Here is a 20,060-nt window from a genome sequence, read left to right as displayed (position 1 = left end):
CAGTAATTACTATTACAGCACTATTTAAATTTACATTGCATTGCAAACACTGTAATTCCCTTCTACTACATTAAGTTATCGAGGTTTTTTTCAGAAATGCAAATCAAACACCAGTACTTCTAGATGTTTCAATATAGAGACTCCTTCTTTCTGTCAACAGAGGTGTGAATTCAGGTGGTGAAATATTTTTGCTGGAGGTTTTTCATGCTCTAACATAACAAGACAGACAGATCCACGAGGAAAGCTTCATAGGTGTAAGATTCATTCATAAAAATAAGTGTGTGGGATTCCACGTTACAAACCAATCCAGGGTCTGTTTATATAGAACTGTGAAAGGGAAAACTGAAGAACAAAACTGACAGTTAAAATGATACGGCTTGGCAACCCTTATTTTCTGTTGCTTTTAAAGTTGTTCTAATCAATGTTACAGAAATGCTCTCAGACACTGGAGGAGGAACCAGGAGGAAGAGAATAATAATAATAAAAAAACAAATTTAAGCATAGAAATTATTAATTGATTTTATTGGATATCCAGATTCTAAATTTTCCCAATTAAAATACAAAAAAAGAGATTAAAATTAGAGATAATTCTGACCCACACAAGTGTTGTTTTAAAATCCTCCAAGATCACAAACAGATTGTAAACTTCTGAATTTGGGATGGGGGCTTACTTCTGATTAATCCAAAAGAATTTGTTCTTATTTTCCATATTTTTACACAAACAGTAAAAACAGTAAACTGAGAATTGTCTTGACATTTTGAAGCATTGTTCTTGAAGTTTTCACTTACCGTCTTCTAATATACTTTTAAAGCCTCTGTTAACATTGATTCTTTCACATGAATATTTTATCTGCAATAATAACCCTTTTCTGAGTCTCACAAAAAAAATGCCATCCATTATTTTTGAACTTGTGTGACCTATTGAATACCATTTCACATTTCTTTATGTTTGCTTGATAGCCCAAATTCTTATAACTTTCAGAAATATCTAGAGTCCCCTTCTGCCCACTGAACTTCATATTGTTCCTGTTTAAACTTTGAATAACTTGTCAGATACAGGTGGCGATAATCTGTTACCCTCTATTGTTTCATTTCATCGCAGAAGCTAGAAATGGCCCAGATGTTCAAACAAATATACATGCCAAACGTCACAGCTCTGGGGGAAAAAAAGATCTTATCATATATGCCACAAATATTTAAGCAGTAAGGCAACATAAAAACATTCCTTATTTTCTCAAACTTGCTTTCCACAGCATTGGGCCCCTTCTTTAGAAAAATGCAAACAGAAGACTGTTTGCTCGCTGTAGCTTATCGTAATATCTCCATTCATGGAGAAAACCATTTATAACAACTGTTGAAAGTATATGAAATAGCTTTTGCATTATTCAATGCATATATAGAGCCGCTTGCATTCGGCTGCTAACATAAGCCACTAGGTAGAATGTATGAGTCAATGGCAATTTTGCAGAAATCTTTTTAATTCTTGAATTAAGTTCTTGAAAAAGACTCTTGTCTTGAATATAAGAAAGGATAGTCATCATTATGAGGAAACCCATAAAGTCCTTCCTGAGACTTCTTTGATAGGGCGAATTAAAAGAAAAAGTAGAAGTTAAAGATATTGTATACAAAATTCTTCTTTTTTTTTACATCTTCAGGTAGGGCTGAAAAAGACTGTTCTGGAACCATTGGAAAGTTTCAGCTAATCAGTGCTAGCAATGCTCTAGACCAAGGCAGATTCAGTATAAAACATATTCTGATGTACTTATGGAAACATACACAGTATACTCCTTTTATAATTTCTCCAAATCAAAGAAGTATAAATTGTTTCTGTATATGTTATTACCCTTTAAAATTAAAATGGCACTAATTTCAGAAAATTAGAGAAAAACCAATGAGACAATGAATCAGATTATAAGGAGCAACCCCCCCACCATCCCATGCCTCCCTCTATGGTTTTAAACAGGACCTGGAGTGGCCTCTTGCAGTGTCAGATTGCCATTTGTACATTTGTACATTACATGCATAATGCATAACAATTGAAATTTATTTTCCATTTTTGTTCAAAATGAACGAATCCTTCACTCAGAAGTTCAGTTCTGTAATGTAATATATCAGGTACACAATTTGTACAATGAAGGTTGGCTGAGGTTGAAATTTGAAAAGGACCATAAATGAGCTAACTTGGGGTTTGGCTCAATAAAATACTTTGTGCTCAGTTCTTTTTTCTTTTCTTTTTTCTTTCACCCTGTTCAAGAGTAATTAAAGAATGAATCAACCAAGCCAGGATTGAGATTGTGGTTCCACAGAATCGCAGCACTTTCCCGGTGACCACTAAGCTAGTCTTCTTTCCTAATGGCTTCTTAAATTTCACTTTGTTAAAAAATGTGGTTTATATATGGCTGTAAATAATTCTTTGATGGAAGGAAAGTGTTATAACACAATCATATACAATATTGTGCCATGTTTCTCCGTTTTATGCATTGATGACACGTTATAGTTAGCAGAGAGAACTAGATAGCTCAAAAGCCGTAGGAAAAAAAAACACAATCTGTCCGTGTTTAAGCAACACTATATACTAGCATGTAAGCTCTTCCAAACAGGGATTTATAACACAGATGTTCTGGTAGGCCTTTGAGACTCACAATTCCAAAATTGGATATCGTTTTACTAATGGATTATCCTTATTGTGAACAACAAAAAATGTTGAACGGGGTTAATAAGGAGAAGTGATTGGCTGAAAAGAGGTATTTTCTTGTTATGGAAAACAGTGAATCATTTGCAGACAAATAACCCTTCAGGAATGTCATTTTGCTATTATCAACCCTATAAACCACAAATAATGGGCTCTGAGACTCTCAGCAGATTTAAAAGTCCAATAACTATCATAATACAGCTTTCCAATGAGACCTTTCCTACCTCAGATTTCACCAGAGGAATTGTTCTTGGACTATCTCTCATGTCAAAACACCATACTATATGAAAAGCATACTTGCTAAATGAAAAGGTCCATGGAGATGCAGGAAAAACTTTTATTTAAACCAGGAAAGGGCAAATCATGTGCATCTCTGTTTTTATTTGTATACTGCTGACTTTTAGTTGACATATATGGCCGCCAATAAAGCAGGTTCTAAAGAGAGAGCTTTAATTTACATAAAACAGGGGTAAAGCTAAGCTCCTTCAAAGTACTGGTAGCCTTTGAGTTACAACCACAATTCAGCCCAAAATTTATGTCGCTAAGTGAAACATTTGTTAGGTGAGTTGGCCCCGTTTTGAAGGGGCCAACTTAACCAATGCAGTGAAGCACTGCATTTGTTAAGTTACAAGAGCCATGGTGGCCACTGGTTAGAATGCAGTATTGCAGGCTAACTCTGCCCACAGCCAGGAGTTTGATCCTGGCTGGCTCAAGGTTGACTCAGCCTTCCATCCTTCCAAGGTCGGTAAAATGAGAACCCAGATTGTTAGGGGGTAATATGCTGACTCTGTAAACTGCTTAGAGAGGGCTGTAAAGCACTGTGAAGCGATATATAAGTCTAAGTGCTATTGCTATTGCTACTAATACGGTTGTTAAATGAATCTGTCTTCCCCATTGACTTTGCTTGTCAGAAGGTCACAAAACCTGATACATGACTCCGAGACACTGCAAACATCATAAATATGAACCAGTTGCCAAAATCTGAATTTTGATCACGTGACCATGGGGATACTGCAATGGTTGGAAGAGTGAAAAACAGTCCTTAGTCACTGTTTTCATGCCTTTGTAACTTTGAATGGTCACTAAATGAACTGTTGTAAGTCAAGGCAAGTCAGGTAGTTGTAAGACTACCTGTACAATACATATAGAAGAGAATATACTATATGTCGCTCAGGGTTGAACAATGGAGTCCTTGGTGCTTTCTGAGCTTGGTTCAAGCTCAGCGACCACCAAGGACTCCACGATAGATATAATACAAAAATAGGATAAAACAATAAGTCCACCCAGATACAATCCAACAGAAAAAGTAAAATTAAGGATTTCCTTGGAGAGGAGCAGCAGTGACATCAATGATTGATGGTATTGCCATGTCCGAGGCCTTTTCATAAGTCACCTGAAGCAGAAGTGACTCTTTCCAATAGATTCCTTTGATGTAATATGTTTTTATTCCATTTAGGATTTGCAATAAAACACCAAGGACTTTGGACAGTGACCAGAAGCAAGATAACTGATGATTCAGTTCATCCTTCTGAGAAACAGGATGAAATCCGAATTTTATTATTACCAAATAGAAGTTGCCAGTGAGCATTCAGAAACAAAGCAGCCATTTCAAAAGGTGTTCCCTAAGGATCTATACTGAAATTGATAGTATTTTGTTTATTAATGAAATGATAGAGTCAAACACGAAAGATAAACAGGTGATGCTTGAAAACAATCTAAATTATTCAAGATATTGGACCATGAAATGCCCTGAAAGCAGGTAAAGTATTAGTCTCACCGTAAAAGCTAATACATTTATTGTAGCATGGATTATAGTTTATGTCATGTATGTTATTGATCAAACACAGATTTATACAGAGTATAAAGCAGCCTTCCACAATCTACTGTCAATTAAGATTATAATTCTCATTATTAATGGCTACCCTGTTTGGTTTAGTTGACTATTTCGTCCTACAAGGCTGAGAGGGCATTTAATTGGAGAGCTCTGACACAGAGTGGAAAAAAAATGTTTTCCCAATGAGACTGATTGCCAATATGAAAATTAATGTATTTTTAGTAGAACCTACTGCTGTACGTATAGTGATGGCCTCTGGTTTAGATCATTCTATGTGAGAATTAAATCAAATGTGTGTGAAGCAAGAAAAGTGTTAGCTGTGATGCATAAATGCAACTTCCAGCATCAGAAGGATTATTCCTTCCTGAATATGTTTTGCTGTCAAAATGAAATGAACTGTAAATTAAAATAGTTGCCCTGATGTATCATCACAGCCCTCTTCAACATTTACTACGCTTTGAAACACGGAAGTTGCAAATCACAATCTTCTCTTACCTTCTGACAGTCTTTGGTTATCTCTATCAATCTTCTCCTGAAAAATAGTGTTTAGGTAGAAAGACCATTGAGGCTGTTCCTGGAGCTTTGGAGCCCCTTCATCATCACACAATTTGGGCATGCTGCATCCTTTCTATACTAGAGAGATTGGAAAACGCAGCCACAGACTATCTAATGGAAACAAGTGATATAGCGAGAAAGTCCACCATAGTGCTCTCTGTCTCTGTGTTGCTCTGTCTCTCTTTCTCTCTCTTTCTCTCTGTCTCTGTCTCTGTCTCTGTCTCTGTCTCTGTCTCTCTCTCTCTCTCTCAAATCTCTAATCTCATTTTCTCATCTTTGCCAATCTATCAGATTTGTAGTGGTGCAGTGGTTAGAATGCAGTATTGCAGGCAACCTCTGCCCACAGTCTAGAGTTTGATTCTAATAGAGCTCAAGGTTCACTCAGTTTTCCATCCTTCCGAGGTCAGTAAACTGAGGACCCAGATTATTGCGGGCAATACGCTGAAACTTGTAAACCACTCAGAGCATGCTGTAAAGCACTGGGGAGTGGTATATAAGTCTAAGTGCTATTGCTGTTGCTATCAAATTCAGTTCAACAAAACTGTTATGCAGCACACACCAAAAATCAAGTCCCAAAAACAATTTATTACATTATATTAAATGTTCAGATTGCTTGTCATCCTTACATGTCATTCAGACTACTTATTTGTTCCATGTAGGATCTGTGAACATTCCTACATACAGTAACATTTTCTCTGATGTTTTCAAATTTTACTGCAATGGTCTCCTTTACATCATATATGGCCTCATAGGGCCTGATGTTTGGTACACACTTATGTATGTATTTTAAACTTTGGACTAGAATTTGTAACTGTTACGGTGCACATGTCTAACCTAAACGTGCATTTTTATTTGTAACTTTATAAAATAATATTTGCAAGCTGACTTCTCTAACCTATTGGAACTTTGTACATTATTTAAATGAAAAAATGCAGTCACAAGCAGATTTTCCCTCATAAACATAAAAAACAAATCAAAGCAAACAAAACTATCCAGTTTCACGAACAGAATTTGGAAACGTGCAAACTATGAGCAATAACTAAGCTTCCATTCATGTACTGTATGTGAATTAAATCCCTGCATGGAGGGGAAAAAAAACAGCACCCAAACCATATCCTCCCTGTTAGTAAAGGGCCTTGAGAGGATCTGCAGCCACCATCTTGGTGAATTGCCTTACCTGCCTGAAATCCTATTTGTTTTGGATGAGGAGTGAGGACTATGGGCTAGTAGCTCCTGGCATTTCAAATGCCTTTGACAGATTTGTAATTGGAAAGGATTCAAACTCATACACTAACCCCCCCCCACCCCGCCTTTTTGGGGAAAGCAAATAAAGGGATACTCATGTATCCCTATATAGGAAAAGATCTTTAGCTTGATATAACCATCTTCTCCTTCTCCTCTTCCTTCCTAAATGCCAGTATAACTTTCCCTAAACCAGGAGCACATGGGGAGCAGTGAGGGGAAAGCCTTTGCTATCATCAAGTCAATCTTTTCCACCATCAGTAAACATCATCTATCCTGACACACATCACATTCGTCTCATGTTGCAGAGTCGCTTCCTGTACGCATATCCGTCTCCAAACCAAACATGCAATTATGGTTGGAGAACTTTAAATATTGTTCCTTTCATCTCCTCACAGGAGCAACGGAGGGAGAGCACTTTGAATGCGAGTGCTGCCTGTTCCAAGAGACTCTCTTTTATCTCTTCTCAGCGAAGACAAAATAAAGGGGACTTAGAGAAACTCAAGGAAACCATTAGATTCATAAGAGTCAACTTGCTGGATTCAGAGATGCAGTTAAGCAATTTTCCTTAGAAAAGGTTGGGCAACAATTAGATTGGGCAACACGCTGTACTGAGATTCAGGATCAGGGAGCTGTGAGGGAGAACTTTCATTTAAAAAAAACATATTGATGTTCAATGCAAGTTGTAAGCTTGCATTTCAGGGGTAAAATTCAGCTGGTTCCTACTGGATTGCGCAATTCAGTAGTTCCGACTGCGCGAAGCCCCGCCCATCCACACTGACGTTATAATGTCCCCTTTTTGCGATGATTTTCAGCCTCTGCGCATGCGCAGAAGGCTTTGCACAAGCACAGAAGGCTTTGCGCATGCGTGGACAACAGCACACGCACATTTGCAAACCAGTAGGGAAGGTAAGTGAATTTCACCCCTGTTGCATTGCCATCTCAACTTCATGCAGGACAATGAATATATGGATACCGGCTGATTAAAGATGGAGGGAGAGGGAGAAAGAAAGAAAGAAAGAGACACTTTTTCAGATGTGTGCCCATTTTAACATTTGATCCTTTGATTTTTTTAAAGGTTTTTTTTTAAAATTTGGTTTGAGCTTTCAGAAAGATAGGAATGTTATTTCCCAAACTGTTTATTTAACTTAGTGTTAATTTAATTTAACTCAGGGGTTCTTTCTTTTTCTAAGCCTATTTTTCAATCCATAGATACTGTTGTTATTACCTCTTTTACTTACAATTACCATTGTTTTATGTTTGGAACATTTTTGCCTCTCATTGGGTGACAAAGCCAATCAGAATTGGCTACAAACAGTATGTAGCGAATCAGAATTGGCTATCGCTCAATGATGTTGATGATAGACCGAGCCAATTAAGAGATAGAAACAACATTCTAGAACAATCACATATGTGATTCCACCAACTGATAGTTATCCCACATGCTTTAAGGGTACATGCATTTCATTTGTATTCCATTTTGGAACAATCCACCAAATGTGAGCAAAGCTAAACATTTTTCATTGCTATAGAAATGTTAACAAGATATACCTCAACCCAAATTAAACAGGTTCCACTTGGAATAAACTTCCCCAGATGAGCCCATTTATGTTTGACTGAGATTAAGCAAAAGGTCGTTCATTTCTAGTTTTGGCACAAACTCATTTTCAGTCCAAATGCACTCCAGGCACCAACTCTCATCCTATTATGAATGATGTCACTTGATATAAAATGAGACCTAGAAGTAACCCAATTCTACACACACACACACACACACACATGAGAGAGAGAGGAGGGGGGGACGTATTTGCTATGCTAACCTTGTTTAGGAAACAGTGCCCAAGTATTGTGATTTATTCAACTCCAATTGTCAGCAGCATTTCTAGCTATTAGGTACAGTCCTATTGTAGTAGAGGATTATATCTAGGCTAGATTTCTTCTCCCTGTGATGTTAATTTTATAGGGCAAAGCTTTTTATATTAACATGCCTACAGTACTTATCTATTATCATGTGATTCACCTTAGAGTAATTGACTATGCTACCTAAGGATGCAGAGACAATGTTCTTTGCTTACTTCTTCCTTCAAGTCCATTCACTTGACCTCCATATATTTTTCTAGAATTCAATCCTCATTCAGTTTGGATTAGAACGAAGGTTAACAAACTTCTTTCATACAGGCCATTCAGTATAGACAGTACTAAATATCTATCTATCTATCTATCTATCTATCTATCTATCTATCTATCTATCTATCTATCTATCTATCTATCTATCTCCCCTATTTTGTACAGCTCAAAGCAACATGCATAATGCTTTTGCCTCTTATCATTCAGATTTGTAGCATCAGTTGCATAACAAAGATACATGAAAATTCACTAACAAATCCAACACACCTCTAATGCCACCACAAGCATGTTTATACCTTTATCCAAAGCCACATTGAACAACCAAAGGGATGTGATACAGTCTTTTCTTACTTCCTGCCCAGCATTGAATCATTCACAAAGCATTTTATTAATTTTCATGCAAGATTTAGTTCCCTCATACTTAATTGTGTGCAGCAACCAACTTTCAATACCATGTTCATGCTAAACGTGGTAATTCAGCACTATTCACTTTATCATATGCTTTCTCCAAGTCAACTGACAGTATACTTTCCTTCCCATGTCATACTTTTTTCAAGAGCAAAGTTCTACACAGCCCTTAACTGTTATAAAGTCACAGCTACTTTCCCAAATTTTGCTCAGTGTTACCTCTTGTGGCTTTTCAGTCAGAAATTTGCCAAATCCTTTTCCGGATATATTTAACAATAACAAATTAAACCCCCTACAGGTTCTGCATTTACTCTTGTTACTTTATCCTTTGTAGAGAAGAACAAATATGGCATTTTCCCAACAGATGCAGTATTCAAGTTGCAGAACCACTTTAAAACAAAACTATATTCTTATTAAATTGTATCAACTGCACCAGAAGACTTTCAACAATCCTCATAATATTCATAACTTCCTTTTCTTCCATTTTTCATTGGACATTAATGTTTATGTCAACCACTCCAACTTTACTTTTTGATGTATCACTATTGTTCTCAGGCAACTTTGTTTCAGCTTTTCCACATTTCAGTTTTACATCAAATCATTTCATCATTTTTTTAAATTTTTAGTTCCATTGATGCTGCCAGAGGTGCCTTTAAGTCACTCTATCACTTTCCAAATTTCAATTAATTAATTTTTAAATCCTTTATTATGGCTCTTTAATCACTTAATTTTTTAAAAAACCATCATTATGTCTCTCATTTTCTCTGCCTCCTTTAATTTTAACTCTCCCTGCTCTCTTTGGCTACGTAATTACAATGTCTCATCCTCATTTTTTGCAGTACTCTTTCACTTATATGCATTTGTTTTCCTGCCACGGTCTTTCTCTCTCTCCATAATTCTATCAAATGTCCTTTTCATAGTTCCCATAATTCCGCAAACTTCTATGACACTCTGAGTGACAACAGGATAAAAAATATATTTTTCATTTGATTATTTTGTATGAGGAAATGGCATTTACATGCACGTATATATTATACTGTTCATTCTTCCCATTACTGATTCATCAAAGTGAGAGAAAAGAAAAACATATAGACTCATCATTATTCTTTGTTACAAGCATCAAATCTGTCATTAGTCATTCAGGGCATTTTTGAAAAAAGAAACGTTAATCACAGATGAGGCACCCAAGATTCAATTACTCATTCTGAGTTATTATTTCAGAGCTCAAATGCATGAATTAGCTGAAAGCCACTGTCTTATGAAGTGCATTTGAGAGCATAAAAGATTTTATCTATACCAAGATCACATTTTTTTAAAAAAAGTTATAATAAAAAGCATCTAGTCCACTTTGCTCATTTTAACCCACATAAAAACTCTTCCATAATTGTGTTACAGTAACATTTCTCTGCCTTATACTTTAGAAATACTGTATTTACTATTTTCTTAAAATCATTTGCAGGTGACACTTCCACGACCCAAAAGATTTTGATTAAAAGTTTATTGAGGGTTGTCCAGCCCATGGTAAGAATATTCCATGTAGAAAGAATGAGGAAATTGCTAAGATAAGGATGCTGTTCTGTTCTCTTTGGATGGAGAAGTCAGTTTGTTAGACATTAAAGTGTTTCTTTCGGTTTTGTTTTATTTTTTGTTTTGTTTTTGTCTCTGAATGTGAATATACAGAACACAGATACTCTGTTTCCCTTAAAATAAGACCCTGTCTTATATTTTTTGAACCCTGAAATAAGCACTTGGCCTTATTTTCAGGGAGGTCTTATTATTTTGGGGCGCATGGAACAAGATGGGGCTTCTCTTGCTGTTTTACCTGATTTCCAGCTCTGTCTCCCTAATCCTAACCAGAGGAAATGGCGGGGACTGGCTGCACATGCATTTAAATATTTTCAGGAAGGGCTTATTTTTGGGGAAGGGCTTATTTTTGGGTGAGGGCTTATTTTCGGGGAAACACAGTAGATAGAAAGGAATGACATGACATTGCAAAGCCATTACCATACTTCAGATTCCACAGGTATGTGGTTCAACTTTCTCCCTCATTCCTGGTCTCTTTCCCTACATTAAACAAAAAAAGCTTTTATTCTTCAAAAACAGATAAAAATCTTAAGATTTTTCTATTGGTAAGGAAGAAAACAGAAACATATGATGGCTCAGTCAATTGTGGCAACATGGTTCTGATCTTATAGATCTTTCCAGCAGTTTTTACATCTTTCTGGACAGTTTCTTTATTTTTAAAAAAAATCTGTTTATTATGTATCACAATGATATCCTACCGCAATCATATATATACACTCTCTGCAGCTGTCATAATAGATACAAGCTGACATTTAAGCATTCACTTTAAACAACTGTGTTGATCTAATAAATCCTTTTTATTTGGGGGCTGAATCTAAATTCCTTCAATTTCTGTATAATAATTATTCAATAATAGTTATTAAGTTTGTTGAGAACGGCTGCAACTAGCTTTTCATAATACAGGTAGTCTTCAACGTACAACCACAATTTAGCCCAAAATTTCTGTTGCTAAGCAGAGCATTTGTTACTTAACAAACAATTGAGTTTTGCCCAATTTTATGACCGTTCTTGTCCCAGTTGTTAAGTTTATCACTGCAATGGTTAAGTTAGTAACGCGGTTGTTAAATGAATCTGGTTTCTCCATTGACTTTGTTTATTAGGAGGTCACAAAATGTGATCACATGATTCTGGGACATTACAGCCATCATAAATGTGAATCAACTGTCTGAATTTAGACTGTGTGACAATGGGATAGCTGCAATGGTCAGAATTGTGAAAAATGGTCATAAATGACTTTTTTCACTGCCATTGTAACTTTGAGTAGTCATTAAATAAACTGTTGTTAGTCGAGAACTACCTGTACTGTAAAAAAGGTAAAACAATAGGGCTAGGCTTTTATGCTATATAGTACACTAACTGACTTGTAGGTATCGTGTAGGGTGCAAGCATCTCTGCGGCTCTGTTTGTTGCTTTAGAACATGCAAGTTGTTTGATTGGCTTCCCAAGATGATTACAATGAAGCAAATTAGATCAGACACATCATGAATTCAGAGTGGTGGTGGCAGGAAATCCCTGATTTTCTCTGTTGCTCAATAGTGTTACTCACTTCCAGTAGGAGGTTTAAACTGCTATACAGTTGGCGCTTAATTGGCATCAAATCGTTAAGGAAAGAATTTAATTGCTTCCCCAATTGCATCCTTTAACCAATTCACAGCATGAAGGAGAGGGAATCATGGTCAGTCTGCAGATGCTACTGGATAATTAACTTTCCCCCCACTTCCATTCAGTCATGTCTGATTTTCAGAGGCTGCCTGGGCAAGTCCCTTAAGTTTTCTTGGCAAGCTTTTTCAGAAGCTTGCCATTGCCTCCATCCTAGGGCTGAGAGAGAGGGACTGGCCCAAGTTTAGCCAACTGGCTTTCATACCTAAGGTGGGACTAGAACTCACAGTCCCCCAGTTTCTAGCAAGATGTCTTGACCAGTACACCAAATTGGCTCTCAGGCAACCTTTTATAGCTTCAGAAAAGCTTGTTCTTGCTTTTAAAAATAGTGTTTAGCTTTTCTACATCTGAACAACAGTTCTTTTTGTTTTTATAATCCCATCACTAGAATGTGGAACAGGACCCATTCTGTACAAACAATAATTTGTAAACAGTTTGTCAATCATCAGTATTTTTAACCCCTATTCCATAATTACCTTCATCACTTTTTCACACACATACAAAAACAGAAAAAAATAAAGGGGTTTTAATTCTAGCAAAGTGAATGGCTTAAAAAGCAGTAATAATCCTGTGCAATATATTATTCTAACACGATAGCTAGATAATAATGTGCATATGGAATTTTTAACATATAATTAAAGGATAGGTTAAAATAAGCCTATTGATAGAATGTTGTCATCACAAAAGGCAAGGTAAGTAGATTAAAATAGGTACATGGCAGAGTTACATATCAGGTGAATCAGACTATGCCTCTTAATGTTCTAGTAAAGGATGTATTTAGGGATAAAATCAGGATCATGTGAAGTTCTAGTACTGTTTTACAAAGCCTTAGTAAGACCACACCTGGAATACTGCATCCAGTTTGAATCACCACACCAAAATGTTTCCAAAGGTTTTTTTTTTGGAAAAAGTGCAGAGAAGAGTAAAAAATATGATTAGGGGCCTGGAGACTAAAACATATGATGAACGGTTTCAGCAATTGGATATGGCTAGTCTAGTGAAAAGAAGAACCAGGGGAAATATGATAGCAGTGTTCCAATATCTAAGGGGCTGCCACAAAGAAAATAGGGGGTCAATTTTCCAAAGCACCCAAAGGCAGGACAAGAAATAATGGATGGGAACCAATCAGAGAGAGATCCAACCTAGAACTAAGGAGAAATTTCCTAAGAGTGAGAACAATCAACTGGAACAGCTTGCCTTCAGAAGTTCTGGGTGCTTCATCACTGGAGGCTTTTAAGAAGAGACTGGACAGCCAACTGCCTGAAATGGTATATAGTCTCTATTTGAGCAGGGGGTTGGACTAGAAGACCTTCAAGGTCCTTTCCAGTCTGATATTCTATTCTGTTATTCAAAAGACAATATACCAATGGTACAGGGGTGAAATTCAGCCGGTTCTATCCAGCTCGGGTGAACCGGTGGTGGCAGCTGCAGGAGGCTCCATCCACCTATGCAGACATCACGATGTTGTTTTTTTGCGATGATTTTAAGCCTCTGTGCATGCACAGAAGGCTTTGCGCATGCACAGACAGACCACGGCATACGCACATTTGCGAACCGGTAGGGAAGGTAAGTGAATTTCACTCCTGCAATGGTACTTGAAAATAAGTCATTCCGTTTCATTTTGGTTCTCAATGAAATGGGCTCCAGTTTATTCTATGTTGTATGGGGTGGGATTTTCAGCAATTTTATCAACCTTTGGATGAAAATATGATAAAAATGCTACCTAGAAATGAGTGAACAAAAGATGGCCCTGAATAGAACCCACAGCCAGTGCAGAAGCAGCCCAATTCAACTGCATCCATATTTATAACACTCTGGATTCTTTTAACTATTTGGACAAATTTAACTAGAACTAAATTATTTTTTTCCCTGTTGAAAGTTCGTCTGCCCTCCAGAATAATGGAATTAAATGCTAACCATTGCTGTGATTTTATCATACTGGGGGGGGCGGGGGTTTAGAAATAAATTTGGATTGCTTTTTTCAAGAAAAACATACATAAAGCAAATTTGGAGGGACAATCTGGAAGGAAGGAAAGTGTGAAAGGGTCTAGTTTCTGGCCAGGCTGAGGATTGATGCTTTTGTAATCAACTGTATAAAGACAATCCTTATGCTTCTGAGTAAAGAGCTTTGTTTGGGCTTATTCTTGCTGCTGCCTGACATCCTTTAATCTGATGCTACTTAGAAAAAGAGATATAAAGATCCCCCCCCCTTCAAATCAGGGTGATTTAAAAATGAGAGCAGCAGGGGGAGGAAAAGAAGGGAGTGTAAATCCCAAATATCTCGTTTGTGTAGTAGAAGGTCAATCTTATCCCTCACCTTCCCAAAGGGAAAAGAAAAAGCAAATGTTCCTTACAGAATCCTGTTTTATTTTACTCCTATGCCTTTCATTTTCTTTCTGTAATTCTATGAATCCTTTTCTTATCTGTCTGTAATTCTATGAATCCAGTGAGCTTGAGAATAGATATCTTGGAATGCATTTGTACTGGATGCCACAGGATATTCTTCTTCACTCCAAGGAACAATCCCTCCCAACTGTAACTATGTGTTATTTTATTTGGCACTTGGTTTTACCCACATAAACCAATCCACAGCAGAGTTTTAACTTGTATATGATACAGCTCAGAAGGAAGACGATGAAATCTCCACTGTGAAAGTCTTTGCCAGATAGAAGATAAATAGATTGATAAATGATAGATAGATAGATATGCAGCCTTTTGTTACTGCCAAGCACCTTTTTTATCAGACTTTTGAAATCTGAGTTGTAATTGAAGATTATAATGGGAGAAGAGGGGAGGGGAAGGGAAGGGAAAGGGAAGGGGAGAAATTTGAAGATATAGGGGGAAAAGCTTAGGGCCTACACATTTGATAATATTCCTTAGCATATATTTTAGCCATAACATATACCGTATTTTTCAGGCAATAAGATGCACCGGTGTATAAGACACACCAAGATTTCGAAGAGGTAAGCAAGAAAAAAAAACTTTTTGCCCTCCCCAGCCCCCAGGAGCACTCTGCAGGCCTCCCAAAGCCTCTGCGTGTCCTGTTTTTGCAAAATGGGATGTGCAGGGTAGAGCTTCGGGAGACCAGAAATGCCTGTATCTGGTGTATAAGATGCACCAACATTTCCACCCTCTTTTAGGTGGGGGGGGGGAGTGCATTTTATAATCAGAAAAGTACAATACATGGATGCTAGCCTTTATGGTTATTCAAAACAGGTTTCGATGGGATGAGAACAGAAGGGAATAGAGAAATTGCATTAGCTGATTTTGTACCTCACATTTGCCCCCCTGAAAAATCACTGGTTATGTACCCAAAGATTCAGTGGTTTGTTCTCTGTGATTGTTCAAACATTCTTGTCATCCTCTCTTAGTGAGGTAGTGATTTGCCACTAAGGATGTTTCCAGCTACAAAAGTCTTCCTATAGTACATTTAAGAATGAAGTTGAGATACACATGTCCTTTGGAAGGTCGATTTATTTTCCAAATGAAAGGAGGACTAGACATCAGATGTGAGACCAAAAATGCAAATGGACAGAGATGCATATGAAAATTAATCTTAACTAATTAATCCATGCTTGCTTCATGGTCCTCTCCTTCCCAATACTCTAAATATTAACAAAACTTGTTTTTTCCCCCTAAAATCTATTAGACATTTTGCCCAAGGCAGTGTCTAAATAAACTCTTCCATCCACTGGCTAGGAGTTCAGCAGTTGCAGTCTTACCACTTCAGAGTATTTATTATTAAATTTGTATGCTCCGCATCTCATTGTCGAGCAACCCTGGGTAGTTTACAAAACCATAAAAGAGAAATGTGAAAACAATTAGAATGTGAAAACATTGAACACTAAAAGTTAACAAGGAACTAGATAAGGAGGAATCAGTACACAAATCGGGTAGAGGTGGGATTGTCTTCTTAGTCTATTAATAATTAAACATTCAGTTCAGTTTGGTAACAAATCTAATAACTAGTTTTTTGTGTAGGAGTGCCTTAAAGTCAAGGTTGACAAGTGCCTTGAGAAGACCCTGGAGTTTTCTTATCAAGATTTTCAGAAGTGATTTGCCCTTGCCTGCTTTCTAGGGCTGAAAGAGAGCGACTGATCCATGAAAGACGTTCTGAAAAATAGAAGTGCTATAGAAATAGATTATCAGAATGATCTGCCTATCTATGTGCAAATGGATGCCTTGTGAAGGTTAATGTTATTGGCCTAATGCAAGGATTTTCCAAAAAGTCCTTACTTTTAATGTAAGCAATTGCAAGTCGAAGTGGGACTGATGGTTATTGTGGGCGCATGTATTCTAGAACCTTCCTAATACTAATTTCATAAAATTCATCTTGGTTGATTTGAATGAAAGAAAAATGTGTTGGAATGGCATCTTAAATACCTCTTGTATTTTGTATAATTTTAGCCTTAATTATGTGTAGCACATTGTTTCTCAACTTTTGCAACTTTAAGGTATATGGGATTTAACTCCCTAGCTGCTGTGGTCCATCAGCAGCCTACGAAGCTGGCAATGGAGTCGGACAGCGATGAGGCGGAGGTGAGGCCAGGGCCATCAGGAAGTGAGGTGTGGACTCCAGAGCCTCCAGAGACTGATGGCAGTGAGGCAGAGGAACAGGAGGAGCCTGTCCTAATGCACGCATGAGAAGAGCTGCCAGAAGGCAAGAGCAGCTCAAGCAGAGAGGACAACTCGGGAGTAGGGCCAAGAGATGATTGGCCCCTCCCATAAGGTTTAAAACAGACCAGCCCCAGCATTTGAGCTTTGCTGGAAAACAATGTTGTAGCTGCATCTTCTGCTTCATCTTCTGCTTCGTATCGGTCTTTGTTTTTGTGGATTCTGGATGTTTGCCAGGAAGGGTCTTTGGCAGTTTGCCTAATTGAACTAAGGTTTGTGAGATAATGAGGAATTTGTGTTGGGAGGCATTTGTTTTACTTTGAGTTGAACGATGCTGGGAATGAAGTAATTCCCAGCTGTTCGAATAAACTTTGTTTTTTCATGGACTAAGTTTATTACTACCTACTTGGGCCTGGGTCACAACACTAGCATGCCATCTGGGGAATTCTGAGAGTTGACGTCCTCTTGTGTTAAGGTTGCTAAGGTTGAGAAACAGTGATGTAATCTGATGACCTAACTTTCAGGAGGAAAGTGAGATGGCTTTTTCTCAATCATTCCTACTTTTAAAAAGTTTGTCATGCTTTCCATAGTTGGTGTTATATTATAAGCTCCTGTTCAGAACATTCTTATTTTTGACATCTTCTTCCATCTTCTTATTTTCATAATGCCAATATCGGCATCTTTGAGGCCCAATAGGTTAACTGCCATCTGACAAGAGAGAGCCTAGAGACATTCCCTTATGGAGGGTGAAGGTTCATTCTCCAAGCTTGCGGGCTGGTTTCTGAACATTTCGTTACCAGGCTAGATAACCTCCTCAGTGGATGTCAGTGTTCTTCTGTTTATAAGGGCTTCAGGTGTGGGTGTGTCAAGTGAGGGTCTTGTGATGGGTCAGGTGTGAGTCATCAGTGAGATGTCTTGTTATGGGTCTTGTGATACAGAAGTTACATCAGGTCAGGGTCACTGAGATGTGAACTGCTAGTGGCGGGGGAAGTTGCGTGGGTCGGTGGGCTGTGCGGTTGATTTGGATTCTGAGGGTTGTAAGTCAATATGTCTGTTGATGGAATTGCTTCTGGAGTGCCAGGCTTCGATGAACAATAGATACAAACCAGGGGTTGAAATCTAAAAATTTTCCCTACTGGTTCTGTGGGTGTGGCTTAATTGGTGGGTGTGGCTTGGTGGTCAGATGATTGGGTGGGTGTGGCCAATAGCAATAAATAATAAAAATAATAAACAAAATATACAAAACAATAAGAGGTACCAAAAACCAACTTTCACACTTTACACACACACAATACAACACAACTGACTCACACACAATGTAAAAGCAGCTGCACTTCACCCAAAAAGGCCCCTGCAACAAGCAGGAACCATGCACTTTCACACTTTACACACACACAACACAACTGACTCTCTCTCTCTCTCTCTCTCTTTCTCTCTCACACACACACACACAAAATGCCACATACAGCTTTGTGAGATTCTGTGTGTTTGTGTAGTTAGAGTGAAACACTACAGAAACACACCAAATCTCAGAAAGCTGCACAAATATTTTATTTTATTATTTTATTTATTTATTTATTTAGATCAGGGGTCTCCAACCTTAGTAACTTTAAGATTTGTGGACTTCAATTCCCAGAGTTCCTCATTCAGCAAAGCAGGCAGTCAAAGCAGGCTGTAATCAGTAGCTGAAGTAAAGCATGGTGTTGCCAGCCCGAAAGGAGCAGTAATTATAGGTAAGTGAGGAGGGGGCATTGGGTGGGCATGGGTGGGGGCTCTTGTAAGTGGGGGCTGTTAAAAAATGATTTTAAAAGCCTGTGAGGATCAGGCAAGTCATCTGGGATCACCAGAGGAAAAAAATATTTTAAAAGCTCCTCTGACGATCTCAGCTGAAGTTCCCTCATAGTGGCCCAGAACCTCTTAAAATAATTGTTTTAACAAGCTCTTCGGCTGAAGAGCTTGTAGAAAACATGTTTTTAAACGTTCTGGTGATGAGGAACACAGGTAAGATCGCCAGAGGAGCCTTTTAAAACTTCTTTAAAAAAAAAATTTTTTTTTAAAGAGTTTAAAGGCTCTGCTGATCTCAGCTGAGCCGCAGGATCCTCAAAGGCTTTTTTTTTTTAACTTTTAAAGGCATGTTTTCGGCTGAAGAAAAGCTGCTTTTAAAAAAAACAACACCTCTGCTGATGGTCTGGCTCAGCAGAGGCAGGAGGCGGGGCCAAGGATTTTTGCTACTGGTCCTCCGAACCAGCAGCTGCCATCGCTACTGGATCGGACGAGCCGGTCCGAACCAGGAGCATTTCACCCCTGATACAAACTCATGGTAAACCACTCCAAACTAGACTGCAAAAAATACGACTTCAATAACAGAGTTGTCAACGCCTGGAATGCACTACCTGGCTCTGTGGTTTCTTCCTCTAATGCCCAAAACTTTAACCTTAGACTATCTACTGTAGACCTTATCCCATTCCTCAGAGATCTGTAAGGGGCATGCACAAGCACACCCCAGTGTGCCTACTATCCCTGTCCTAATGTTTTCTTTTATTCGTATCCTTTACATGTATTTATAATTATGTTTACACTTGTATCTGTCATAAAATACATGCTTGATGAAATAAATAAAATAAAAATAAATAAATAAACTCATGAGGTGGCGGATGATAGTGTGGCCAATGTTTTTTGAGTTCCCTTATTTTATTCGAAGGTGTGTTTTCAAATAAACAGAAAAGACCAGGCCACAGGAATGATATTAATGCAACTCAACTCAACCGTATTAGATTCTTTTGAACAGTTTTATTTTGTACTGTCGATTGATACAAGGTTTATGATTCATGCTCCAAGCCTAAAATATACAGTGATAATTCCAAACAAGCAGATGTTTTTGGCCAGAAAATGACTAAACTGAGAAATTATGTCAAGAGGACTGGATACTGTCAAAAAAGAACAGTTCCAATTAAAATATATTTACAAATTAGCAGATTTAGCCAAATATATCTCCTGCATATGGAGGCAGCATTTCACATCTTGCTCGAGCATAATTTAAAGTATTAGAAAACTACATCCAATATTTTCTTCGACTTGAAAAGGAACTCATTTTAAAAATAAACTATAGCATTGCACAAAACCTGGGGTAACTGTATATATAAGAGCATAAACAGCCAAGTTCATCTGCTTATTGTTCTTTGGATTATATTTACGACTTCATCGTCTTTTTTTCTAACATTCATAGCATTCGCTTCTATCCCTTAACATGTCACTATCATTCCAATCTATATATCTAAAATCCTTCTTCCAGGATTCCTTCTTTTCTGTTTGGAGCCAAATCATTTCATCTCTGTTATTTTTAAT

The 20,060-nt window shown here is 37.6% G+C and overlaps 1 long non-coding RNA gene across 2 annotated transcripts in view; it reads left to right on the top strand.

Moving 5' to 3' along the window:
- The window catches only part of LOC131192256 (uncharacterized), a 73,613-nt gene extending 55,483 nt beyond the window's left edge, over positions 1-18,130 (top strand). Inside the window, exons 5-7 of one of the 2 annotated variants that reach the window (XR_009153678.1) lie at positions 4,149-4,451; positions 15,019-15,064; positions 16,083-18,130. This is a non-coding gene — a long non-coding RNA (uncharacterized LOC131192256). Of the gene's footprint in view, positions 1-4,148; positions 7,381-15,018; positions 15,065-16,082 lie in introns of those variants that run through there. The other variant, XR_009153677.1, reaches the window with a different exon arrangement.
- The last annotated feature ends 1,930 nt before the right edge of the window (positions 18,131-20,060 follow it).

The sequence above is a fragment of the Ahaetulla prasina genome, chromosome 2, assembly GCF_028640845.1.
Source record: "Ahaetulla prasina isolate Xishuangbanna chromosome 2, ASM2864084v1, whole genome shotgun sequence".
NCBI lineage: Eukaryota > Metazoa > Chordata > Lepidosauria > Squamata > Colubridae > Ahaetulla > Ahaetulla prasina.
Note: the sequence above shows the minus strand (reverse complement) of the source record. Positions and strands in the feature narration are given on the sequence as shown.